Source organism: Platalea leucorodia (assembly GCF_965183815.1).
Source record: "Platalea leucorodia genome assembly, chromosome: 2".
NCBI lineage: Eukaryota > Metazoa > Chordata > Aves > Pelecaniformes > Threskiornithidae > Platalea > Platalea leucorodia.
In genome coordinates this window covers 10589612-10602305 of record NC_138824.1, presented here as the reverse complement: position 1 = coordinate 10602305, position 12694 = coordinate 10589612, and positions in this window count along the sequence as shown.

The window sequence follows — 12694 nt, the reverse complement described above, 5'->3', positions numbered from 1 at the left end:
TTTGTCACCTCTCGATGGCAAAAGGCACAGCTGAGCTTTAGGAATGCTGAGGCAGAGAAACAGACTAAGTGGTGCCCTGCTCTGTGAGTGTAAAAGACAAAGACTCAAAACCAACGTGTACCAACACAGCAGTGGAAACACCCTGCTCCCACCCATCCTCCTGATGACAGAAGTACGTTTGGCAAGTGTGGTATGGTCAGAACAGTGTGTTTGGGTTATTGCCCTGATTCAGGCTGTGATGACTGGGTGCAGAGCTGCCAGAGAGGTGCCTCCATAATTTGCACATCTTATTGTCCCTTTTATTGTTTCTTGACCTTCCTTTTTGCTGCCTTTGTACCTCCCTTTCTTCACCCAGGTCTCTTCCCAAATAAGCAGCTCAAACCCCCCAATTACTTTTCTATACTGATCCCAATTTTGATACATCTGTACCCTAATAGTGTATTTCGAACACTTATTCTGGTCATCTCAGCCTAACCAGGTGTGGCTGAGGTTGTTTCCCAAGCCTTGCCAGCTCCATTCCCTGAAGGTCCTCAGTGGTCCCCTCCAGTGCTGGCAGGGTTTGGCTGTCTCTCACGTAACTCTCCCTTACCCACCGGTGAAATGTCATCATCCCTCATAGCACTGCCTGTGATTTTGTCAGCTTCTCACATGGCTTTCTGTCATGTCTGGCAATTTCTCATCATGTCCAGTAGTTTTCCACATGCTGATGAATTAGCTTAACCTCAGGCCACAACCTAGACATTGGCCTAATCCTTACCTGCTGCCCCAACAGTCTCTATACATTTTCAGAACATTTCCTTTTTTGGGGCATTTCCCCTTGGATGTTGCGTGGACTCTGAGCTGGCTGCTTTTTAACCCAAGGATCGTTTCCAGGAGGTACACCGTCCTTTCACTAATGGTGACAGCCGAGATGTATAGCTGAGTGCTCTCAGGACTGTTCTCACAGGGGATCCCTACAGCTGCTGCAGGAAGCAGGGATGATGTGGGATCAGGTTGGTGCTTCAGTGCCCTCTAACATTGCTCAAAAGAGCAACTGGAGATGTTTAGCCATCTAGTGCTGTTTTAGGTTAGCAGTGTCCTGTGTGTGCTATGTTAGCAGTGGCAGAGCAATGCAATATAAAAACAGATATAAAACATCATTAACTCCTATATGGACATCATGACACTGATGTACAGTGTTTGTGTTTGAGCTAAAACTGACATGTTTTGCTAGGCTGGTGGCCTCTGAATGCAGGGTACATCCTGAGAAGGTCTTTAGGACATCTGGTTCTTCAAGACATTCAAGGGCAGTTATGCACCATACATGCAGCATCTTCTGTTGGTGAGCTGTCCTGGATGCATCTGGCAGGTTCTTGGTGCCACATCCCTCTCGTGTAAACAGAACTGTCTCAAAAAGTGACCAAAGTTTTGGAAACCAAATTCATGGGGCCAGAAGAGGATAAGGTGAGGAAATCTCTTGTAAGAACAGAAATGTCCTCTATCTGATACAGAGTGGTGGTTTTGTTTTGAGTCAAAAAAAGAGTTTTCAGAGCATTCAGATGGGACTTCTGTCATGTTTTTGAGAGTGCAATGGGTCTTCTCTGCCCCAGGACAGTAGCAAAGGTATAACTCATTGATGTGACTGCATCATGATGCTGGATGTTTAGGTGGGGAGATGTTGGGTAGGACTGATACCCACACAAGTTTTGGAAGCTTTAATGTGCCTGTGATACTATTTAAGCCCTTAAAAGCTAAAATTCTGGATTATAAATCATCTACCTTGAAATTAAATGTATGAGTCACTCAGCAACCACATGATTTAGTTATAGCTGGCTTTGACGGACTTTTCTCTGGTATTTATCTCATTTCATTGCAGTTTTTTTGGCTTCTGGGAAAAAAATGCAGTCATTTTTAACTCAAAATGTCATTGAATCTGTAGGCAGAATTCCTTTTGCTGTCAGAGGGAACAGGATTAGGTTTGCAGTGGTTACTACATCAAATTTTCTAATGAAAGATTATTACAGTCCCTTATTAACTATTCCTCTTTCATGATAATTCAGATATAGCTGTTCATCTGCTTGTGAAACTCTTAAATATCTTCAAATTCATCTCTGTCAATCAATGACAAAGTGAGCTGCATGAATACTAGGAAAATTACAATGGATTCAATTAACTTATTAATAAGGCATTGGAATATTTTATAGCCCAGTAGCAGTGTGCTTTGGGATGTGATGCATTCACTGATAAATCTCATGGAGTGCTGAGTAGAAAATGGATTCCTTCTCAGTGATTCTGAAGTCACATTTAATCGGACAAAATCAGATATATAATTCTCTGCTGCTGCCTCATGGAATAGCAATGGTGGAAGCTGCAGAATAGCAGAGATGAGATGTTTTGAAGGACTGGACACTTTCAGCTGAAGTTTTGCTTGATTAGAAGAGAATTTGAGTCTAAACCCTTCAAGACACGGACTCCATTTTGATTTGTGTCTATATCTATCAGTTGCAGTAGAGTGGCTCTTAAGGATGTTTGTGAGGCAGAGTTACCTAGACTGATGTGAATCTTTGACATTACGTAAATGTTTATAATTGATTGATCTAGTAATACACCAGAAATTCAGACTGCTAAACACCTCACAGATGAGAAAGGTAAGATTCATAATGTACAAATTCTAAGGAAAGTGGAAATCTGTTAATCTGTGCATGTTTTTATAGGTAGTGATGGAACCAATAGTTTTTTGCATTAATCCTAAATGCACAGGAAATGTACTCATCTTGTAGAACACTGATAACTGACATCTTATTTTCTCTTTTATTTTTCAAGATTGTAGGCTTACCTTCAAAGCTTATTACCAAGGCAGAGCTGAAAGAACTATTGCTGTTACTCAAATACTGTGACTGTGTTTGCTGTTGTTTGAGAGACCAAGCAGAGTGTTTTGGCCTGAGGAGGTTTTGTCAACTACCCACAGCGGAGATGGTGAAATTCAGGAAAAACATTCATATGAAGGACTGGGGTGGGCAGGAGGTTGGGGGAGGCTACTTATGCACATACACACAGAGATAGATGCAGTATGTATAGATTTTATTATTAGTATCACTGTCTGATTAACTAGAAATGCGCAATCATTTCTTTAGTTTGATCTTTTTGATTTATGAATTCCTAGTGTGGTGAATCTGCTTTTCTTTGAAAACATAGATTGACTCTTGCCCCCCATCTGTTGGAAACTATCTATGGCTACCTGTAAACTTGAAATAAAAGGAGACAAGGCCTGTTCTTTGCCAGTGGGATAGGTAGCACATCATGGTTTATGTCCATATGGCTAAATTTGTTCTTAGAGCAGGCTGGCCCTGATCCTAATGCTTTTTGGGACTAGTCCCTCATTCGTGCTGTCCTTGAATTGTGTCTGCATATTGTCCAGGAGCATGCTAGTTAGCATGGGCCATTGCATGCCTTTACTCTAGCTGGGCCCCTGACTCGGTTCAGAACAGGGTAGTCAATAATTCTGTATAGGCTGTTTCTTCCTTTCTGTTCTGTGTGGTTCTTATACTGCTTCATGACTTGGGAGTGAAATTGTTATCACTAAGAATGAAAATAAGGATTTTAAAATGTGCTGCAAAAAACTCACAGCTCTCCAATATAATTGAACTAATTAAAGGAAATAAACGCACATTTTTTCTATATTTCAATAGGTTAATTTGTTTCCAAAAGTAAGCTGTGTTGATACTTTAAAGAAACATGCATATCAGAAGTTTTCTGAGAATTTCAGATGGACCAGTAAAAACCCTATAGCGAAGACTTTAGAGGGACTTGTGCAGTCACAAGCTACAGGATCAGTTCTTGATTTCAAAAATGCCAGAACTACTTGGCCAAACAGTCAGCTTGCTCTCATATTCTGGAGAAAAACAGCCATGTGAGCTGGTCCAAGGTCAGGAAACCTCAGCAAGAACAATTTCACCTATGCCATTTTATGATTTACTGTTTTTCTGATCGAAGGGCTAAAGGGAAGGGACTGCAAGCTTTGTAGGCTCCAATGCCCAGAAACCTTGCAGGTATATGAAAGAACCTGCCATCAGCTCCACATCTGCATGGGAACCTGCCTGGGTCTACCTGTTACTGCAGAACAGCATCACTCTACCAAGAAACATGGTTGCTGAATCTAATAGCCCAATGGAGACAAGGCTGCTGCAGCCCCGTGCCCCCAGGACCAACCAGTAGTGAGGTTGAGCATGGGTTCCCAGCAGGCATATGCACACAGAGCACATGTATACAACACACATAAGCACACATGGTTGGCCACAAAGGCCAAGATGGACAGAAAACACAGTGATCACAAAAATGCAAACACATATGTGTTATCTTGTTCCAGCTGATAGTGGGGAATATATATGTGTGTATATAAATGCATATATTTATAAATAAATGCATTAAACATATATATGCATATATATGTATACATTTATATATATGCACATATGTACAATGTGGATCCCTCCAGCAGCTGCACTCAGACATTCGTCTGCCCAGTAGCTGCCTCTGGACCCCAGCCTCCCCAGTTACTGGCACCTGGGCATGTGAGCCCCTGAGGCTGCAACCTCACTCCAGCTGCTGGTACTCAGACTGCACCCTCTCCCACACATGCAAATAAGTCTCTCAGTCCGCTTCCAGACCCTACAGTCTCTCCAGCAGCTGTCCTGAACTCCCTTGTCCCTCTAGTAACCAGCTTGAATTAAGTCAGATCTCTGCCCTCTTGTAGCCATCAAGCTCAAACATGAAGTTCTGATTTCTTGTTGCAACTACAGAACAGTTTGCTGGGGATATAAAGGAAACAAGAAATGTATTCCAAAAAATAAAAGAATCTAATGCTTGGCCTTGTTTTTCTGGTAGATGCTAAATGTTTTCTTTTTTTTTTTCTTAAACTTGTTTTGGAGAAGGAATGAAAGGACAGGAGAATATGCATGAGATCCTTGCTCTTCTAAATTCAATGGCAAGACTTGCAAGGAGAAATTTTCAACCACTGAGCTTTTCCAGATTTTCCATATGCATTTTCCTTTGTAAAAAAGTGAACCAGTGCCAGAGCTTCAGGCAGTGCAAGCTGGATTAACTGCATTTAATCAATGTATCTGTTTCAGTTTTCCTAAACAGAAGACCTGGCCCTCAGTTTAAAGGCAAGAGTGATAGTTTTAAAAACGTAAAGTTTTATGTGAATCCATTCTGCTGTTATTAAGAAAGGTGAAAGTGTTACACAGGAGGGAGTGAAATTAGCTTTGAAATGATTTTGCATGTAGCTACTTAGATTTTTTTTCCCTGGTTTTCTTTTAGCAGAAAGCTTTTTCTGTCTGTTTTGAAAAGGCTTGGTCTGAAGAAGACCAGAACTTGCTGTTTCACTCTGACAACTATGATGTACTCCCTGGATCCTCAGTCCAAACACCACAAAGTGCCTTCATTACCTACCCCCATTCCAGTCTTTCCCATCTTCTATTACTTTAAACATAAGAGCAGTGCTTGATCACCTTTGAACCGAAGCTGTGCACTTATTACCAGTTTCATAGCCACAGCTGGGTAACTGTTTTCCAGAAGGAAATTAAATCTGCATGGAAGAAAGGGAAAAATTAAGGTCGTTTAAATAAATAAGGTATGTTTTCTCTATCTGGTAGTCTCAGGAACACAGAAATTGTCAGACGGAATCACACTCCAGGTCTGTCCAGCCCAGCATCCTGCCCCTAACAGCAACCAGAACAGGCTGCCTCAGAGGAAGACACATGAACCCCAGCATACGCAGACATGGCATAATCTGTTCCTCTGTGATGTCTCATTTTTACTCTTTGGAGACCTGTATTGGGGTAATTATTGTAGTTCTGGATCTTGTGTTACTGTGTAAACTTCCTTTTCTTTGAATGGGGCTTTTTTCTCTTTTTTAGTCTGAGACAAAAGTAGATGCAATGATATTCCCATATACCACAACTGAAAGGGAAATACTAGTAAAATCCCTAACTGACTGCTACGGACTATTTCAGATACAGGAAGACCGTGGGGACTGTTTTGTAGCTCCTGACACACAAGTGAGTCAAGTGCAGGTATTATGGCAGGTTTCTGTCACATGTCTGGTGACAGGATCACACTGGTATGGGGACTTCAAGGTGCTGCCGTCATATGGAGGAGGTGAGCCAGCAGGTATGTGCGGGCCTGCTCCTGAAACAGCCTCCATGCTGAGTCCAGCACCATCCTGCCACATCCACATCAGGTGTCCCTGCTCCTCACCGTGAGGAACCTGCAATGTGTGTCATGGCTCACAGAGCTTTCTGTCCCCCTTACATAAAGGTTGGCCAGTCCTGCCATATGGAGTCATGGGTTGCAACAAAATGTCTTGTCCTTCTAAAAGCTGAAGAAATATATATGCTTGCCGATTTTTGGCACATTTGAGAATTTCAGCCTTTCAGAGTAATGCCATTTTCTTTAACAGGCAGCCACAACTAACATCCCTATTTGAAGAATGCAGAAGTCACAGTTCTTTAACTAATATTGGCTAATTAGCCAAAGCGATCTGTTGTTTTGATAAGTCCTGCCAGAGGAGATTGAATAAAACTCCAAACCATCGAGACAGCCTGGACATAAGAAGCACATGGGATTTTATTTCCTTTATTAGAGGCTGTGATTTTTTTTTTTCATTGATGAACTGAGATGCATATGTGTATCTTAAGCTACCTAAAGCCCTCAAAACCCACTGCTCAGCTGCTGATTAACTCAGTAGGGTTAAATGCCTAAATTTCCACTGTTGCACATATACAAAGCAGCTTATGTGCTGATCCTGCTCCATATTTTATGAGCATTTTGGATCCCTCACTCAAACTGCAGCTCCAAACCTGGAGTTAATTCCCCTTGTCAGTCTCCCATAGTCCTTCTCAGAGCACTTCTCAACTGGAGACTGTTCCTAGCATGCCGACTCCTTGGCACATTACTCCGGGCTTGCTGAAATCTTACTTCCTATTCAAATCTTCCACAAAGCTCTCCCTGAATAACCTTCTAAAAACAAGAGACCTCACTTATTATAGTTAATGGGAAGGTAAGCTCCTTTTTTAACTTCAGTCAAATCCATACTCTGTTTTCCAGACTACTTTCAGGTGAGCTAGGCCAGGATTTGGAGCAGGTACCCTGCCTTGACGGGGCCCCAGCTCCCAACAAGGAGTCAGCAGGAGAAAGCCAGAGATATGTTCTTGGTAGTACAAAGAGCAGAGTAAAGATAACATATTGATTGTTTTGAGGAAAAGCCATGTAACAGAACTTGTTATATGAAACTGGATGCAGATTACCTCACCTGCAGAATTTTTTTTTTTTTGACAGCAAATTTGTTAGGAAAAAATCCCACTTTGAAATATTTAAAATTTTAATTTATTTTTTTTTAATGTTCCATAGCTGACTTTTTTCACAGATGTTAGTACAATAAAAAAGGGTCTCTACTAAATATTTCCAGCTCTACTGTACATTTAATGGCTTCCATGGACTCCTACCTGTACTGAGAAATGAAAAGTGAGGTGAGTCCTCCATAAATAGTGCAGCCATTCATGCATACAAACATCAGCTTCTTCTGTAAACATGTACAATCATTGCTGCATAGAGGGTGAGAATTACTCCATGATGTGTATCCCATCCGTTTCCAAAACAGATGACACCCTGGAGCCGTATCTTTGCTTTCTCACGGAGTCTTATAAGCTTACAAAAGAAGTTAATCTATTAACAAGCTCTGCACTGTTCATCCTACTTCAATTCCAGTGTCCAAAGACTTAGAGCTTCTGGCCATGATAATTTCTAATACATGCTTTCTTCTGTATTACCAATTTGTATGCATATAACCTGTAGGTTATCTGTAAAGAAAGCTGGTGTTTCAGCAGCAGTGTGAATTACATTCAAGTGCAAGAAGCAAAAGGAGTATTCGGGAAACTTTTCTTCCCTAATAGTCTCCCTGCTTCTGATTTCCCATAAACTAGTCCCTGTCCCCCCCTTCTCCTCTTATTTACCTCTAATTTTTTTTTTTTTTCAGGGAAAGTTTAGCTGAGATTTTATATTCAAGTGCTTGTAAGGAGGTAATAATTATTGTAAGTACACATAGTACTACTTAGGAATATATGGTTCTTATAAGCTCTGCTGATGTAAAGTTCTGCTCTTTCAATTAATACTGTCTAATTTCAATTAATATTTTCTGCTTTCAGAGACAGAACTGCCAGCCCCCCACTCTACATACATTTTCCCCTGTTACATTGCCATCACAGAAGCAAACCTACTCGTATTAGCCCCATAGCCCCATGTAATTTGTGACTTTGGAGAAAGAAACTTCATGAAAGAGTCAACCAGAGGCTCAAGTGTGGAAGTACAGCTACAGGACCAGCTGAACCAGTAGACAGCAGACCTAATGGTATCAGTGTGGAGCATCTGAGCAGCTGTCAGTGAAAAGGTGCCGATGGGCTGTTTGCACCTACCCCAGCTTCTGTATCTCAAGCTGAATCTCCACTTATCTCTTCTGCCATCTTTCCTTCCTTTCTTTCACTACTCCCTCCTTGCATAACTCTTTCTTTCCTTAATTGATCGTTTCTTTGTATTTGTCTCCGCTGAATTATCTTCTCTGAGGTCATCTTGTTCTCTTGTCAGGGCAGAGACTGTGCAATGCCCAGCAACATCAGCCCTCCATGTATTGTTCATCCCCAGGCACCGCTGTTGTAGGCCTGTTAATAAAAGTATGACAGGTAGAACCAGGAATTCACTTTCAAAGCACTGATGCAATTAAACTGAGGAGCCTCACATACTTGCTAATACAACAAAATGCAAATGACCAGAAGTCAAAACCTTTGGTCTTCTGAGTTGTTCTGTAAGCATACAACCATGTACTGTAGCTTTGAGTGGATAGTAATGATGGTATACTTCAGAGGAATCTATTTAACCTCTTTCCAAGGGAGGACCTGGGCTGCCCTTCCCACAAAGTGGCCAAAAGCTGTGAAATTACCTACATGCACCAGTCCTTGATATTGTCGTTACCAGCTTGTCACCTCTCTGAAGCAGGGACAGCTCAAGTGCTCCTTAGCGGTACACTGCTCACCGATGAGGAACTGCTTGCCCAGTGAGGACATCAGTGAATTAGATTTTAGAAGTTAATTAGTACCCTTGCAGTCCTCAGTGTTGTGCTGCTTGTTTTCCAAGACATCCAGGTGTATGGTGGAGTTACCAGCTGTGAATTAAGTAAATTTGATATAGAGCAAGAATGAAAGCCCTGGTGACCCTGGGAAGCCAGCTCAGCCAGAACACCATCAATGCTGGAAGTGTTGCACCGATGAATCAGAGCAGTGAGAAAAGGATTGATGGGATGGCATTTAGCAGCAGTGACATCAGGTAAGCAGGATTTTTTTTTTTTTTTTAAACATTTGAAAACTGGAACATTTCATCATCTTTCACCCAAAAATCACTGTTTTGTGGCAAGATCAATATTTTGCTCTTAAAATGTATGAGCAGAATAACAGCACTATGTCTTTAGAATATGATATGTCGTCTTCAAAAGACCATGCAAATCCTGAAAAACACAATTATTTTGACAGTTGCAGTCCTGAGCTTACTAGTTGAGAAGTTACAAGAATTATTTATTTTAAACATTACAATTATAACTAGAATCTTAAGGGGGTTTTGGTGAGGGAGGGTTTTCTGAGGTTATAAACATTGTTACCTCAAAACATTTAGTTTTCAACCACTGGAGAAAAAAAAACAAAACCCAAAATTCTTCCCAAATTTTGATCACCAAACCCTGAAACACTTTCAATGTAGAGGTTTTTGAAAATGTTCCAGAGCTTCCAAAGGACAAACTCAGGTAAAACTGAAATATTTAACCTAAGTAAAAAAAAAAACATGCATGTACTTGTGTGAATAATAAAATTTTCTATTAATAAAAATGTCATATGCCTTTGAAAGACACAATATTTCCTAACACTTATGTGAAAGTTGGTCTGGGTGGCATGGTACCATTTAAATTTACTTAGTGTTATATGCTAAAGACAGGTTCTTAGCTGGGTCCTTCTCAATTAAGGTTTTAATAGCTGTCACTGTCAGCACAACGCTGGAGTCCTCTGCCACAGTGCTGCTCCAGTGCACAGAGGTGTCAGGTTAACACTGGATTTTATGCTTGGAACTAGTTAGCAAAGCCAACCTTCTGTTTCTTTTCAAGATAAACTACTAGCAGTTAATCCATCCAAAGTTTCCTATTCATAAAAGAATGGGTAAATGAGTGTTAGGTTTTGATTGCAATTTAATCTGTTTATATTAAGAAATTCTTAATTTACAGTCTTATATTGCAGGAAAGCGTCTCTGTAGATTTACCCTGGATTTATTCTGTTTCTCTATAACATTTACTGTTGACCACTGCCAGAGGGAGGTTAATGGGCTAATTGGATCTTAGATTTGATGCTGTACTGCTTCTTTTATGTTCCCAGAGTTCCTGTGCTTGCTTTATTTTCATTGTCTTCTTCTAAATACATAGTTTGTAATCCTCTCATCCTTGTTTCTTGCAGACTCTATGTTTCACAACAGGGAGGGTAAGATTTTGTTAGCATCATTTTAAGCAGAAGGGCATCCTTTCAGGCTTCCAGCTGCTGCTCCTGAAAGCTGCAGGTCTTCCAGACCTGTCCCCTTGCACGTGTTTAGGACACTCTCGGGTGTCCCACATTGCACTAGGAAGCTGTAAAAAGGCAGCTGAATCCTGCCCAGACAGTTTTACACTGTTTTACACGTTACACAGTGTCTAGCACAATGAATCTCATATCCTGACAAGTGACTCTGGGTGCTATAAGCAATACTACACACTTTGTGAGACAGTCATATATGTGAACTTAGAAAAGACCATGGATAGATCAAATCTGTGCTGTAAAATGTCTTCAGAGTGGAAACATTTCTTTTACTTGTCAGAATTTGGCAAAGGCAAATACTTCATAGGAACAAATACATTTTAATTTAATTTCATTTTGAAAACAGGATAAAAATGATCTCAATAAAGGACATTTTGATTGTCTGCCTCCAAATGGTTTTGTTTCTATTTTAAAATGTTATTTTAAATGTATGTACACAAAATGACATATGTCCATATGTCTATATTATGTCTAAGTGTAATGTATGCCCATAATGCAAGAGGTGAAGTTGGAATGGAAACTTTGATTTGTGTTCTCATGGAACATTTACATCACCCTGGAATTAATTTACTTGCATTTCATTTTGTGGGAAATCTTACAAAAAGTTTCCCTTTTGTAACACAAAGAATTGTGTAGGAGGGCTGTTACTTGGGAAAAAGGTAAACTCCAGCTCCTCACCAGCTCCATGGCTGTAGAATCTCCATAACCTGACGTCATCATGAACCAATTAATGAGCATCTGTCACAGTGCTTAGATATATGGTATCTCGCTTTGCAGCAAGTATCGGACTAGGAGGCATCTTATGACGAATCCTATGATTCTGTGGTGCAATGTGTTTTGAACCACCAAAATCTGGATTTACCCACATAATTTTTCACATAAAACTGAAGTACCTAAGTTAGGAGCACAGTAATTTTAGCCTCCCTATTTAAGCTATAGGAAAAATCTGAAGAAGGCAATTCTATTCTAAGCTGGGTTGAACTGGACTCTGAGCTGGAAATGGAAGAAGAAATGAAATTTTTCTGTCACTGCCATCTTTGGTTAGGATCATCTCAGTTAATTTCATGCTATGAATATGAATTCTTAAAGATGTTTCAGTGATTTTTTTCTAACCAAGTAATTGATAGTGAGCAGCTATCTCTTTTAACAGATATATTTTTAAGACTAGGTAGGACTCTCCCTAAAAGCTTAGGTGTTTCCTCCATTTAGGAGAAGCTGGTTAATACAAAACCTAGGAAGTATCAGTTACTAAAAAACAAAAATAGAAAGGAAACAGATTTATACACTGTTAAGATTTGAGTCATCTCTAGATATGCCCTAAATACATTCTACAGAAAATACTAAATTAAAATCATATGTAAAAAATTGGCTCAGCAAGGCATGATAAAACTAAGATAGACTCACTCGGATGTTTCACACAGAGGACACTTTTCTGAGCCCTATGTGTTGAATACTACTAATTGAACACTACACTGACTTTGACTTGGAAAAGAACGGGACTATTCATTCCATCAAAGTAAAACCCGTCTTGGTAGAAACACTTTACTATAAGCTCAGCAACTTTGCTTAACATAGCTGAGGAGAAAATATGTCATGAATTTTGCATGATGTCAACTTCTCTACACTGAGTTGTAATTTTCCCTGATTTGGGAATTAGAAGTTTTTCATTCTGATCTGATTTTGCAATGAATGTATTTGACCCATGCAAAAATAAACAAGAACCACCATCCAAAAGATTATTTTGAATACTGAGACCCTTTGTATTTTTATTTAAAAGCTTTAAAGGCAGTGACCATAAACACATGCATGTAGACCAGAGCAGCCTAGCTGTAATGCAGAACTCATTAAACTATTTTCCCCATTTTTTGAGTGCAAATGATCTGTGAATACAGTTGGGAATATATATATATATATATGTCTGAAACGATTCCCCAAATGTTTCACACAGACAGTTTCCAGCTGATTAATTAGTTTCAAACTCATTTTTTCTGCTGCTGATTTTAAACATGTCTTTTCAACCAATGTTGTTGGTTATCTGAGTGACATTTTGGTGTTTCTCC